Consider the following 16,375-nt stretch of genomic DNA (forward strand, 5'->3'; position numbering starts at 1 on the left):
TGTGCACTGTAACCTAAACCAAAACACTTTGAGGTAGCGTATCTTCTCTCTTTTAAAACGTTGGTGTGGACTTTCGCCATTGTCTCGATCTTGTTGATTGTTCTTTCTTTTGGTTTGGTCGTCCGGTGTCGTTTGAACTTTGAGGCTGCATGCATGGAGGCAATGACTTTTGCAAGCCACACCTAAATTGGTAGGCAAAGAATATGTTTTGTCTGGGCTGTTGGGTTCTTCGGGGCAAAAGGTGGCATGGCAAAGGTTGCTTAGAATTAATCCTAACCCCTTGCTTAAGCATGACAAACGCATGTGAGCTAGATCCAGGCGAGCCAAAAAGAAATGGTAGATCCTAATCCTTTTCTGCCAAGCGCTGGTTTAGACTAGTTTAACATGCTCCTTCTTCCATCGTCGGTGTCTCGTACTGTGTCTGTTTAGCCCAGTGCTGCATGGAGCAACTTTAACCGGTGAACAACAAGAATGAAACCACCTGGCAAACAATCAAATTTCGGTTTATCTGAACAAAAGGCGGCAAAAGTACCAGGTTTCACTGATACTTTTCAGTGATAAAATCCAGCGAGAGATCGTCCAGGGAGACGGAGTGAGGGCATCTCCAGCCGTTGGCCCCTCAGGGGGCGCCTAAAATCGTCGCCTGGGGGTGAGCCGGCGCAAAAATTAGACCTGGGGGCGAGTTGGTCCCCAGCCGCCGGCCCCAAGGCCGCCCCCAGACACGTTTTAAAATAAAAGAAGTTCGGCGAAGTTCGGCTTAAACACGATAAAATTCGGCCAAACAAGATAAATTTCGGCACATTTCGGTGAAGTTCGCGTATTTTCATTACATAGCACATATACATAAACTAATTTAAAGGAAAAATTGGCTCAAGTCGCCGCCATCGTCGGCGGCGGCCTTCTCCTCCTTGACGCGGGCGCCCCTGCTGGACCCCTGCCCGGCGTCGCCATGGCGGACTGGTGGCGGCGCATCGTCGTCGTCGTCGTCGCTGTCGCAGATGACGACGACTCCGCCTTCGTCGCGGCCGCGTCGACGCTCCGCGAAGCGAAGCAGGGCGGCGCGCTGGCGCTCCTTCGCCTTCTCCAGGCGCTCCTTCTCCATCGCTATGGAGTCCCTGCGCGACCATTTCAGGGCCACGTCGTCGTCGTCGAGCTCCGTCGTCACCGGCGCGGCCGACTCCTTTTTCACCGGCGAGAGCCCCGGCTCCGTCTTCACCGGCGCGAGCCTCGGCTCCGTCTTTGACTTGACGAAGCGCGGAGGAGGAGCCGACGAGGAGGCGCGCCGGCCGCCCTCATTGATGACGATGCCGGCGCTGCGAGTGCGCCGGCCGAGCGGCGTCTCCGCCGCGGGCTCGGCCTTGACGCCGAGCAGGGCCGGAGTGCCGGAGGAGTACGATGAAGATCGGGAGGAGGAAGAAGAGGAGGAGGACCCGAACCTCCTTGGCGCCCATGGCCCGGCGCGTCGGTGCTGCGCCGGGGCGGCCGCCCTCGCTGGGTACGCCAACGGCGGGTCGTTGCCGCCCTCGAGGTACGTCAGCACGCCCTCGAGTGTGCGGCCGGGGACGCCCCACCACAGGTGGCGCCCCTCGCTGTTCTGCCGGCGGCGCTCGAAATACGCCGCCCAAGCCGCGTGGTTGTCGGCGGCGTACTGGGGGAGGGAGAGTTGGCGTCGGTGAGGGAGGCGCGCACGACCTCGACTTCCTCGGCGAAGTACGTCGGCTTCGCCACGACATCGGGCAACGGGGGAATGGGCACTCCCCCGGCGTTGAGCCTCCACCCCGTCGGCCCGCGCGCATGTCCTGCGGCGCTGGGATGTTCGCCTGGAACAGGAGCCAGGACTCCTGTTCGCGAAGCGAACGGCGGCCGAAGCCGTTGGCCGCCGCCTCGTCTCCGGGGTAGCGTTCCACCATGGCGACGGGCTCGGGAGAGGTAGAGAGATAGAGGGAGGGGCTGGGCGGCGGCGCTTGGGAGAGGTAGGGAGAGGGAGGAGCTGGGCGGCGGCGAGGGGCGGGGCTGGTGTGCGCACAGGCGAGTGCAGGCCACCGGCTATATAGCCGCGCCGCACCCGTGTGTACGCGTGTGAGGGAGGGGAGGCGTCGGCGCGCAGTCCCGTGACGCGCCGCCCGTGAGGAATCAATGGCAAGGCTGACCGCGGCAGCCTTGGCATTGATTCCCCGCAGGAACCGAGGCCGTTAGGGGAAGACGAGGAGTCGTGTCGCTGACGCGGCGGGCCCGCGGCTGTTTCGCGCCAAAACAGTTCGCCCCGGCGCCCCCGGGCGCCCCTCAGCGCGCCGGGTTCGGCCTGGGTCCGCCGGCGCTGTTTTTGGCCCAGGCCGGCGAAAATCAAACTCATGTGGGCGCGACTGGGTCTTTTTTTGACGGCGGCGTGAAAAAATCGTCTGGGGAGGCATTTCTGGGACGCGGCTGGAGATGCCCTGATAAGGATGACCACACCCAGCAGAGCGCGGCCTCGCATAGCATATCGCACGGTACATGAGCAGTACCCACGGTCGAAAAGCCGGAGGCAGAGGCACGAAGCCAAGCAGGAAGCTGCATGCATGAGCATGGCATTCGACGACACGGGCAAAGGCATCGGTCACGTCGTGCCACGCGCGCCATGGACCATCCATGCATGCATGGCGGTGCGGCTTCTTCTTTTCCCCGGCGCCTTTCGCCTGGTCCAGGAGAAATTCCGAAGGCGAAGGGTATCGGATGCCGCCGAAAGATAGGCGCCAAGGGAGTCGATGCATGTCGACGTCTCTGATTGCAACATTGGCTTCTGTTGCCGGTGGTACCATGCCATGCATAGTAGGGCCCTATGATTTATTCCTTCTTCCTCCCTCTTTTCTTCGATGTTGCTTGCGTTTGCGTGCGTCAAGCACGAAGCTTCAGTGCCTTTGGAAGAAAAGAAAATCGGTGAAGGTAGCAAATGGTGCCGGAATAGTTGCATGTGTTAGAATATACGTTGTATAGAGATAGGAGTAGCTGGTTTAAACCTCTGTAATCTTATCTTCTCTTATCTCTATCCCTGTTAAACCTCCTGTACCGAACGCTAGTCGATCTTCTCCCTCTCGATCGATCTCTCCCTTGTAAGCCACGGCATGTTTTCTATATAATACAATGCGGCCCAGATGAAGGGTTCTACGCTTTCCAATTCTTCTCACATGGTAACAGAGCCTCTTCCTCTATAGATCAGGAACAGATCGCATCTAGCTACCGCATCGACCGAGCAGCATGTCCACCACCGCCGCCGCCATGACGGCCAGCACCACGGGCACGCTCACCACATCATCATCATCATCCGCTTTTGCCTCCTTCTCCTCCACCTCCACCAACACGTCCCTGCTCGGATCACCACCTCAAGAGAAGCTTACGAGGGGAAATTTCCTTCTCTGGAAAGCCATTGTGCTGCCCCAGATCAAGGGGGCCCAGATGGAACACCACCTCAACCCGCAGAGCCCTCCACCGCCGGCCACGCTCACCATCACCAAGGACGGCAAGGACGAACAGGTAGTCAACTTCGCTCGATCCCTCTGGTATGCACAGCAGCAGCAGCTCCAAGGATTCTTGATGGGATCCCTATCCTGCGAGATCCTCGCCTAGGTCGCCACGCTCGCCACGCCGGCCGAAGTATGGACTGCGATCCATGCTATGTTTGCTGCCCAAAGCCAAGCTCAAGCAATCAATACGCGCATTGAGCTCACGAATCTTCAAAAAGGTAACATGTCTATGGCAGAATACCTTGGCAAAATTAAAAGTCTTACAGATGAGGTCGCCTGCACTGCCGTCGCGCTCTCCGATCCGGAGATCGTGTCCAAAATCTTCGCCGGCCTCGACATGGACTACAATCGTGTGGTCTCCGCCCTCGCCGATCGGGTGGAACCGATCACCGTACAGGAGCTGTACAGTCAGCTCCTAAGCTACGACGCCCGCCTCAGCCTCCTTCACGGCACCAACATCCGGCAATCTTCTGCCAACTCCGTCTCTCGTGGTCGTGGCCGTGGGCGCGGTCACCAGGGGCAACGCAGCGGCGGCCGTGGGCGCAGCCACACCGACTACTACAACAACAGCAGCACCGGCTACACCAACACTGGCGGCAGTGGCGGCAGCAACTACAACAACAGGGCCGGGGGTGGTGGCTTCCACAACAACAACAGCCGCCGCCCTCCTCCTTCTTCCCGAGCACGTCCTCGCTGCCAACTCTGCAAGAAGCCGGGTCATGAGGTAATGGACTGTTGGCATCGCTATGATGAGAACTTCGTCCCTAATGCTAAGCATGTTGCTGCGGCCATGCGTGAACAAGGAGGAGAGGGGGTGTGGTACGTGGATTCTGGTGACACGGATCACGTCACAAGCGAGCTAGAACAACTTGCTCTTCGTGAACAGTACCACGACTGCGATCAAATTCACACCGCAAGCGGTGGAGGTATGGATATTCAACACATTGGTCAAGCCCTTATTAATTCCCCTGCACTTAAACGTGATCTAGTTCTCAAAGATGTTCTTCATGTGCCTCAAGCTGATAAAAATCTTGCATCCATGTCTCGTTTAGCTCATGACAATAATGTCTTCTTTGAAACTCACCCTCGTTACTTTTTTATCAAGGATCGGGCAACGAGGGAACTCCTTCATCACGGTAGATGCATTGGAGGTCTCTACCCCATCACATCCGGAGCATTTAGTTACAAGCGTCGTCAAGTTTTCTCCGTCATCAAGCCCTCTTTGGCAAGGTGGCATCAAAGATTAGGACATCCATCTTCGATCATTGTTAAACAAATAGTCAATAAAGGCAACCTCTTGTTGTCACATAGTTCAACTAGTGGGTCTGTTTGTGAAGCTTGCCAATATGCCAAGAGTCACCAACTACCTTATCCCAAGTCGAGTAGTATATCTCATGCTCCTTTAGAACTTATTTTTAGTGATGTATGGGGACATGCAAGAGATTCCTTTGGCCGAAAGAAATACTATGTCAGTTTCATTAATGATTATAGCAAATTTACATGGATTTATTTGCTTAAGTACAAGTCTAAGGTTTTCTCTGTTTTTCAAGAGTTTCAAAAACTTGTTGAACGACACTTTGATCGGAAAATTTTGACAGTCCAAAGTGAGTGGGGAGGGGAGTATGAAAAACTCAACTCCTTTTTCCGCAGCATAGGCATTGCACATCATGTTTCTTGTCCTCATGCTCACCAACAGAACGGCTCCGCTGAGCGGAAACACCGTCACATTGTTGAAGTTGGTTTATCACTTCTTGCCCATGCATCTATGCCTCTCAAATATTGGGACGAAGCATTTATCACTGCCACCTATCTTATAAACCGTCTTCCTAGCAAAGTTATTGGCAATATCACTCCATTAGAGCATCTATATCATCAAACACCCGACTACAATTTTCTCAAAATATTTGGGTGTGCTTGCTATCCCAACTTACGTCCATACAATCGTCATAAACTGGAGTTTCGTTCTACTCAATGCGTCTTTATTGGCTATAGTAATCGTCACAAAGGCTATAAGTGCCTAGAAGTTTCAACTGGACGAATCTATATTTCTCGGGATGTTGTGTTTGATGAAACTCTTTTTCCTTTTGCCAAACTTCGTCCAAACGCCGGAGCTCTTCTTCATGCTGAGATAGCACTTCTTTCTGATCACGGGGGTGAATTATATAAGGCTGATCATGTGTAAAATTCCACTCAAAACGGTGTTTCTAATGATATTTGTGCAAAAACAGGTTGTGATTTTATGTGTCCAGAACAGGACGAATTTGGCGCAGAGTACGAGGCTGATTCTCCTGGCAGCAGTGACAGCAGCGGCACGCGATCCCGCGCTAATCCGCGCATCAGGACTGCGCCTGGCACCCGCCCCGAGCTGGATCCTCATGCAGCCAATCCGGAGGCCTCCAGCTCTCCCGCGGCGGATGTGGCTGACAGGCCGCGCCTGGTGGACCCCGCCAGCCCACGCGACTGCCCCCGCGCGGGGGAAACCGCGTCTCCACGCGGCGCACTGGACGATGGGAGCCTGCGCCTCGATCCAGCCGACGAAAGCGACGCGCCGCTGCGGTCTGGATCCTCCTTGGATCACGCGCCGAATGCACCAGGATCTCCTGCAGCCTCTGCGCGGATATCTTTCTCGGATCAGGAGCCGGGATCTTCTGCGCCGGATTCTACATCGCCGTCTGCCACAGGATCTCCTACACCAGTTTCTGAACCAGGATTTTCTACGCCTGCACCAACACTTCCGCGTCGGCACACCAGATCCCAGTCAGGTATTATCAAGGAAAAGGAATACACTGATGGCACGGTCAGGTATGACAAAGTTAAACGTGCTTTTCTCAGTCATACTGGAGAACCAACCTGTTTGCATGATGCTCTTACACATAGAGATTGGAAAGAAGCTATGGATCATGAATATGATGCACTCATGAAAAATAAAACGTGGCATTTAGTACCACCAAGGCAGGGTCATAATGTCATAGATTGTAAGTGGGTATATAAGATAAAGAGAAAATCAGATGGAAGCATAGACAGGTACAAAGCTAGACTAGTTGCCAAAGGTTTCAAACAGAGGTTTGGTATTGATTATGAAGATACTTTTAGTCTTGTTATTAAGTTAGCTACCATTCGACTTGTACTGTCTATTGCTGTTTTCAGAGGTTGGAGTCTACGTCAGCTAGATGTTCAGAACGCGTTTCTTCACGGTGTTCTTGAGGAAGAAGTGTTCATGCGGCAACCACCAGGATATGAGGATCAAAGTGCACCACACTATGTCTGTAAGTTGGATAAGGCTTTATATGGTTTAAAACAGGCCCCAAGAGCTTGGTACTCCAGGTTAAACATGCAATTACAACAACTTGGATTTACACCATCTAAAGCAGATACTTCATTATTCTTTTATCATAAGGATAAGATCACTATTTTTGTGCTCGTTTATGTCGATGATATAATTGTTGCCAGTTCAAGTGCACATGCTACAACCTGTTTACTTAAGGATTTGAAGTTGGAATTTGCTCTCAAAGACTTAGGTGATCTTCATTATTTTCTTGGCATAGAAGTTAAACAGATAAAGGATGGTATACTTCTTACACAAGAAAAATACACCACTGATATACTCAAGAGAGTAGGATTGGAACATTGCAAACCTGTGAGTACACCAATTTCAACCTCAGAAAAACTTACAATTGATAGTGGAGAAGCACTTGGATCAGATGATGCAACAAAATACAGAAGTGTCGTTGGTGCTTTACAGTATTTGACTCTTACACGTCCTGATATATCTTACTCTGTAAACAAAGTTTGTCAATATTTGCATGCACCTAGAACAACACACTGGACTGCAGTAAAAAGGATTTTAAGGTATCTCAAATACTCAACAGGTCTTGGACTTCGGATTATCAAGTCCATGTCCTTGCTTGTTACTGCCTATTCTGATGCAGACTGGGCAGGGTGTGCTGATGACAGAAGGTCCACATGTGGTTTTGCTGTGTTTCTGGAAACAAATCTTGTATCGTGGAGTGCAAGAAAACAGGCTACTGTTTCTAGGTCCAGTACAGAAGCTGAGTATAAAGCTTTGGCTAATGCTACAGCTGAGGTGATGTGGATACAGACTCTGTTATATGAACTTGGGGTCAAGGCTCCACAAGCTGCGAGGTTATGGTGTGATAATATTGGTGCAACCTATCTCTCAGCTAATCCTGTTTTCCATGCACGAACTAAACATATTGAAGTTGATTTTCACTTTGTCAGAGAAAGAGTAGCTCGCAAGCTACTTGATATTCGATTTATACCAACTGGTGATCAACTTACTGATGGCTTCACAAAACCTCTTACTACAGGAATATTGAATGACTTCAAAAACAATCTTAACCTTGGTAAAATTCACTCGGTTCAGATTGAGGGGGAATGTTAGAATATACGTTGTATAGGGATAGGAGTAGTTGGTTTAAACCTCTGTAATCTTATCTTCTCTTATCTCTATCCCTGTTAAACCTCCTGTACCGAACTCTAGTTGATCTCCTCCCTCTCGATCGATCTCTCCCTTGTAAGCCACGGCATGTTCTCTATATAATACAATGCGGCCCAGACGAAGGGTTCTACGCTTCCCAATTCTTCTCACAGCATGCACTCGTGTCGCGGTTCAATCATTGTACGTGCCGTCTGACCAACATATATATGTTCGTGTGCCGTGCGGTTCCTTGCTCAATTAGAGGCCCGAAGGCGAAACAGTATGGCACAGGTCTGTGGAGCATGCACAGCATTCATCGCCAACAGTGCTGAGGAGAACGTACTAATTAACGATCACCGTACAAGTAGGTGCTGCGCAAATGGTTCTTGTTTTCGTGCAACTGAACTGCGTTGGTGCAATGGGGTACAACTCCACAACTCCAAGTGAACATTAAAACTTGAATGCTTGTAGGCTGGGTCAGTCTTAGTTGTTGATTAGTTGTGTGTAGCGTTGGGTGTTGCAGTTCGTAACAAACTGGACTATTTCTTTTCAACAAATAAACAAGCAATTATTTTGGAAACAAACTGATTTCTATTTCTTACTTTCTTTAGCAAATTTCTTTTATTACCTTTTTAGGGGGATTTCTTTTATTACTTAAACAACGCAGTCCAGCGAAACGCACAAGCACATGTTCCTGGGCCAGTGCATTAACCTTTTTCTATTCTTTTTATTTTGGGAAAAAATATTTCATGGTTTATTTAAAAAAATCACTAACCAGTTTTTTAATGGTAAATTGTACTGCGGAGAATAAAAAATGTCCACTTATGTGCACATAAATGTCCAGACATATGAATTGTTGGTGCGTTTTCGAAAAAAGTTCATGTATGCAGAAAATATTACACACATATGTAAAAAATTCATGACCCCCAAATATTTTTTTAAAAAGTTTAATGTGTACATAAAATATTGCACACATATTTAAAAAGTTCATGACCCCTCAAAAAAATTAAAAGTTCATGTACTTTAAATTTGCTTATATATGAATTTAATGTTTTTTTTCATATTTAAAAAAAGTCCACACATACAAAAAATTATATTCAGACAGTAGGAAAATATGTAACTTTTTCAACGTTAATGGAATTTAAGAAATTTAATGTGTTTTATAAAAATGTCTAAAAAATCATGTATTTTAAAAATGGAAAATATAAAATCTAATGGTCCGCTCCTAAAGGTAAACTAATATTTTATCAAATCAGCTAGGTTTCGGTCTTTAGCTGTTTTTTTTCCTTGAATTGAGGACCGTGGCCCAATTCCATTCATCAAGAAACTGACGATAGTGATCAACCACAATGGATTTGATCGAGGCATACATAAACCATCACATTCCAGCTCAAGTTTAACTACTTCCAGCCTAATATAACAGGACACTTCTCATACATCATGCCCCATAGGCAAAAACATAAGCTCAACATGTAAAACAAACAATCGGATATCTAAGATACTATCACGTCCTTAGAGAAGCAAAAAAACTGAGAAACTGCGCTTCATCTGGCAGGAATAAGCATCAGATCTCAGTGAAAACGCTATTCGCAAAAAAAAAAAAACATGATCTCCGTCAAAACGCAGCTCCTGTCAGATCAGAAAACAATATCTTGCTAGATCCATCCCTTTGAGCGACGGTTAATATAGGACAGAGGGGAAACTATTTTTCCACCTGCAATAAGTCAACACCATCAAGGTCCACCCTTTTCTTCTGTTGTGGAACTTACATTTTTTTTAAAGATAATGTAGACCTCAGCTGCAACCTGCATCTGTTGTGATACACTTGCCACAGCATTTAGATTTTCTTTTTATTAGGGTATATGCAATAGGGAAACCTATTCCATGTGTAGTTCACTACGAAGCGACCTAGCGCGTACACCCTTCGTGAACGTGGTCCTAGGCTAGCCCATTCCGGGTTCTTCCCCATACTGGCTTTGGGAAAGTTCTAGAACCTTCCCTGAACCGGCTTTTTCTTTTTCCATTGTTTTTAATTTCAATTTTTTTTGTTCTATTACTTTTTAAATTTTTCCTTCTTCTTTTTTTCTATTTTCGTTTCTTTTCTATTTTTCTGCTTTTCTTTTTCATGTTGCAAACTTCTTTTCAATTTTGTGAACATTTTTTGAAATCATGAACTTTTTTCGAATTCACAAACATATTGTTGAGATCATGAACATTTTTTACGAAAACACGAATTTTTTAGATTGACGAAAATTTTACGAAAACATGAATATTTTTATTTTTGCCAAACATTTTTTTTATAATTGTGAATTTTTTGAATCAGTGAACATTTTTTTCAATTAGCAATTCTTTTTTTGAATAGATGAACATGTTTTGGAATTCAAAAATACTTATTCAATACATGAACATTTATTCAAAGCATGAACATTGTTTTTAATTCACGAACATTTTATGAATTCAGGAATATTTTTGACAAATTCATTAAAATATTGTAACTTGGAATTTTTTAAAATCCTAATTATTTTAAAGAAAACAAAATAAATACAAAAAACAAAAGGAAAACGAAATAAAAAATCAGGGGGGAGTTCTGACCCGCTCATGGGCGAGCACAATAGGGCGCACAGGAGGGGAGGACGTGCGCGTTGGCTTGTTAGCAAGATGGTAGGATGTCTCACCATAAGCATCAAACAGTACCATGCTGTCCCAATAGCGTGCCCTTAAAAAATGAAATGGAGAAGAAAAGGGGGAGCACTCAGGATTCGATCCCAACCTCCCAACTCTCCAGCATGATAGGCAGTGCTGCTAGCTAGTGAGCTACCGGCGGATTCATGGAAAATGGGCGCGACCTACCTAACGGAAAAAGAGACGGTTTTCCATTGGGTTTTTCGGGTTTCTTGTTTTTCTTTGCTTACTAACTGGTTTTTCTTTGTTCGTTTCTTCATTTTTCTTTGTTTTTTCTTTCTTTTTCTTAAGGTTCCTTTATTTCTTTTCACATTTCTCATTGTTTTTTTCTTTTTCCTTTGCTTTGCTTCAGTTTTCTTTATTTATTTGTTTTCAGTCACTTTTTTCTTTTCTTTCCATTTTTCTTCCTTTTTTTGTTTCGTTCTTGTTTCTTCCTTGTTTTTCATCTGGTTTTCTTTTTGTTTGCCCTCTGTTTTAAATTCTTTTCATAAACATTTTTGGTATATATTTAATACATGATTAAAAAATTAAATATAAGATTAATATTTTTTGAATACATGGTCAACATTGTTTTAACATTTTTCAAAGACTTCACTAATATATTTTTAATATATGGTCAACAATTTTTCTATACACATTCAATATTTTTTTCAAATGCCTGATCAACATTTTTGAACTATTTGTTCAAAACAACATTCAAATGCTTGATTAATATTTTTATATACATGATCAAAATTTTCATCATTTCTGTAATACATGGTAAACATTTTTTTTGTATACACATATAACAGTTTTCAAACGATAACAAGGGCAAATCCTATTTGGCGCTGGGCCGGCCCGTTACTATGTAAATTAATTTGCAAAAAATGAAGACCATACCCGTCAAACCTCGTTCGCAGAACCAATGCGCTACGCAGCGGAATCTGCTGAAGTTTGACTCTTCATGACTTTTATTCCTTCCTTCCTTCGCTGTTTTCTTTGTTCTTTTTCCTTTTTTCCAGTTTCGTTTTCTGTTTTTCTTTTTTTTCCTTCTTCCAAATTTCCTCCCTCAAAGAATTTCATGTTTTTATCTTCATAAATGCATGAACTTTTTCCAAATCGATGATGTTTTTTAAAAAATCGATGTAATTTTGTTTTCAAAATCAATGAACTTTAGTGAACTATTTTTAACAATCGATGCTTTTTTCGAAGCCAATGAAACTTTCCAAATTGGTAATCTTTTCTTTCAAATTCTATGAACTTCCTTTAAATTTGATGAACTTTTTTTAAAATTGATGAACTTTTTCAAGTTTAATGAACTTTTTGAATGGACATTTCCTGAAATTCGATGAACTTTTTTTCAAATTTTTGAACTTTTTTCCAAATCGATGAACTTTTTTTCAAATTGATGAACTTTTTTTCAAATTTGTGAAATTTTTTCCAAATCGATGAACTTTGTTCAAATTCGGCGATCTTTTTTGAAAATTGGTGAACTTATTTATAGCTTCGATGAACTTTTTTCAATACTGATGAATTTTTCCAAATTCGATGGACTTTCCCAAAATTCAATGAACTTTTCTCAAATTTGATGAACTCTTTTTTTCAAATTCTATTAGCATTTTTTCCAAAATCAATGAACTTCTTTCACATTTTGTGAACTTTTCTTACCAAATTAGATGAACTTTTTCAGAAACGATGGTCTTTTCCAATTCGTGAACTTTTTGCAAAATTTGATAAACTTTTTTTCATAAAAAAATGTAAGTTGTACTGCGTAATAAAGATCGCGGCTACCATAGTTCTTTAAGTTTTCGCGTTATTGTTAGTCACAGAGTTATAGGGGCTGTAGTGGTTAGGTGAATCTTCATTCGAATGAGGGACGTGAGCTCGAGCGCTGCTCCCGTTCGGTTACCCCGAAAACCCAACCGGCTTAATTTGAGATGGACCGGTAAAGCCAAGCAACCCATGTCCTCCAACCCGGAGGCTGAGTTTACCGGGCCATGTCAAATTAAGCCGGTTCATGTCAAATTAACCCCCGAAGACTGAGTAAGGTGTTTTGAAGGACTAACTCTATGGTGTTCGAACTTTCTTTTTCTTTTTGCAAATTCTATTTAAAAAATATGAAAACAAATTTACAAGTAGATATGCCTACGCATCTGCAGAGTTTCATAAAATAACACGGTATTTGTAGACCACACAAAAAGATAAATTTCCCGCCAAATACCACCAGAAAAAAGCCCATTTTAATTCACATATTTATATTATTTCTGTATATCACATAAGGATTATGAAGATTTAGGTTGATGAAATATCTTATGTATGTTTGACACGCATATACACGCTTGTATATTTTTCTAGATTTTATTTGGAACGTAGGAAAAAACATTCATCAATGAAAAATGTAACGGGCTTCCTGGAGCCGACCCACCAAAAGCAGTTTTTGCCCGAAGGCCCAACTATCCATCCACTCCGGCACCCCGCCCTCCCTCCTTCCCCTCCCACAACTAACTACCGCAAGGATTCTTGAAAAATAAAACTAACTACCACACGGCTGCAGCCGCATCCCAATCCTAGCCGCCGGCACACCCACGCCCATGCGCGCCGCACCGAACACGACTTTCGTTTAGAATAGAATGTTGGGAACGCAGTAATGTCAAAAAAATTCCTACGCACACGCAAGATCATGGTGATGCATAGCAACGAGAGGGGAGAGTGTCGTCCACGTATCCTCGTAGACCGTAAGCGGAAGCGTTATGAGAACGTGTTTGATGTAGTCGTACGTCTTCACGATCCGACCGATCCAAGTACCGAACGTACGGCACCTCCGAGTTCAGCACACGTTCAGCTCGGTGACGTCCCACGAACTCCGATCCAGCAGAGCTTCGAGGGAGAGTTCCGTCAACACGACGGCGTGATGATGGTGATGATGATGCTACCGACACAGGGCTTCGCCTAAGCACCGCTACGATATGACCGAGGTGGATTATGGTGGAGGGGGCACCGCACACGGCTAAAAGATCAACTGATCAACTTGTGTGTCCATGGGGTGCCCCCCTCCCCCGTATATAAAGGAGTGGAGGAGGGGAGGGCCGGCCCTCTACTATGGCGCGCCCTGGGGAGTGATAAGTCTCCAACGTATCTATATTTTTGATTGCTCCATGCTATATTATCTACTGTTTTGAATGTTTATGGGCTTTATTATACACTTTTATATCATTTTTGGGACTAACCTATTAACCCAGAGCCCAGTGCCAGTTTCTGTTTTTACCCTGTTTTAGGGTTTCGAAGAAAAGGAAAATCAAACGGAGACCAATTGACCTGAAACTTCAGGGGACTCATTTTTGGATGGAAAGAAACCTGGAAGACTTGGAGTGCACGCCAGGGGACTTACGAGGAGGCCACGAGGCAGGGGGGCGCGCCCACCCCCCTGGGCGCGCCCTCCACCCTCATGGGCCCCTCGTGGGCCCCCTGACGTACTTCTTCCGCATATATATCTCCATATACCCTAAAAACATCTAAGGACACAATAGATCGGGAGTTCTGCCGCCAAAAGCCTCCGTAGCCACCGAAAGGCAATCTAGACCCGTTCCGGCACCCTGCCGGAGGGGGGGGGGAACCCTCACCGGTGGCCATCTTCATCATCCCGGCGCTCGCCATGACGAGGAGGGAGTAGTTCACCCTCGGGGCTGAGGGTATGTACCAGTAGCTATGTGTTTGATCTCTCTCTCGTGTTCTTGAGGTGATACGATCTTGATGTATCGCGAGCTTTGCTCTTATAGTTGGATCCTATGATGTTTTCTCGCCCCTCTACTCTCTTGTAATGAATTGAGTTTCTCCTTTAAAGTTATCTTATCGGATTGAGTCTTTAAAGATTTGAGAACACTTGATGTATGTCTTGCCGTGCGTATCTGTGGTGACAATGGGATATCACGTGATTCACTTGATGTATGTTTTGGTGATCAACTTGCAGGTTCCACCCATGAACCTATGCATAGGGGTTGGCACACGTTTTCGTCGTGATTCTCCGTAGGAACTTTGGGGCACTCTTTGAGGTCCTTTGTGTTGGTTGAATAGATGAATCTGAGATTGTGTGATGCATATCGTATAATCATACCCACGGATACCTGAGGTGACATTGGAGTATCTAGGTGACATTAGGGTTTTGGTTGATTTGTGTCTTAAGGTGTTATTCTAGTACGAACTCTAGGGCTGTTTGTGACACTTATAGCAATAGCCCAATGGATTGATTGGAAAGAATAACTTTGTGGTGGTTTCGTACCCTACCATAATCTCTTCGTTCGTTCTCCGCTATTAGTGACTTTGGAGTGACTCTTTGTTGCATGTTGAGGGATAGTTTTATGATCCAATTATGTTAGTATTGTTGAGGGAACTTGCACTAGCGAAAGTATGAACCCTAGGCCTTATTTCCACGCATTGCAATACCGTTTAAGCTCACTTTTATCATTAGTTACCTTGCTGTTTTTATATTTTCAGATTACAAATACCTTTACCTATCATCCATATTGCACTTGTTTCACCATCTCTTCGCCGAACTAGTGCACCTATACAATTTACCATTATATTGGGTGTGTTGGGGACACAATAGACTCTTTGTTATTTGGTTGCAGGGTTGCTTGAGAGAGACCATCTTCATCCTACGCCTCCTACGGATTGATAAACCTTAGGTCATCCACTTGAGGGAAATTTGCTACTGTCCTACAAACCTCTTAACTTGGAGGCCCAACAACGTCTACAAGAAGAAGGTTGTGTAGTAGACATCAAGCTTTTTTCTGGCGCCGTTGACAGGGAGGTTAGCGCTTGAAGGTATATCTTTAGATCTTGCAATCAAGTCTTTTAGTTTCTTGTTTTATCACTAGTTTATTTTATAAAAGAAAACTAAAAAATGCAATTGAGTCTACCTCATACGCTTCATCTTTTTAATATCTTTCGTGAGTATGATGGAAAGGAAAATTGTGCCAAAGTGTTAGAAGAAGAATGCATTAAAAAATTTGGCACTAAATATTTGAATGATGAGCATGATTGCAATGTTGTTAGTATGAATTCCTTGAATATCCATGATGCTAATGATATGCAAAGCCACAAGCTTGGGGAATCAATGTTTGATGAAGATGATATTTTTTGTCCCCCAAACTTTGATGAGCAAATTTACTATGATGAAAGCATGCCTCCTATCTATGATGATTATTGTGATGACACATATGCTTTAAAGAATAATGATAACCATGAAACTTGTCATCTTGATCTTAATTTTCAATTACATGATAATTATTTTGTTGAGTTTGCTCCCACTAATATTCGTGAGAAGAATTTTGCTTATGTGGAGAGTAGTAAAATTTCTATGCTTGTAGATCATGAAAAGAATGATTTAGGTGCTGGTTATATTGTTGAATTCATTCATGATGCTACTGAAAATTATTATGAGGGAGCAATATATACTTGTAGGAATTGCAATAATATCAAGTTTCCTCTCTACGTGCTTAAAATTTTGAAGTTATGCTTGTTTTACCTTCCTATGCAAGTTGATTCTTGTTCCCACAAGTTGTTTGCTCACAAAATCCCTATGCATAGGAAGTGTGTTAGACTTAAATGTTCTAGTCATATTCTTCACGATGCTCTCTTTATGTTACAATTCTTATCTTTTATGTGAGCATCGTTGAAATCATCGTGCCTAGCTAGGGGCGTTAAACGATAGCGCTTGTTGGGAGGCAACCCAATTTTATTTTAGTTCCATGCTTTTTGTTCCTGTTTAGTAATAAAC

Source organism: Triticum dicoccoides, chromosome 5A, assembly GCF_002162155.2.
Source record: "Triticum dicoccoides isolate Atlit2015 ecotype Zavitan chromosome 5A, WEW_v2.0, whole genome shotgun sequence".
Classification (NCBI taxonomy): domain Eukaryota; kingdom Viridiplantae; phylum Streptophyta; class Magnoliopsida; order Poales; family Poaceae; genus Triticum; species Triticum dicoccoides.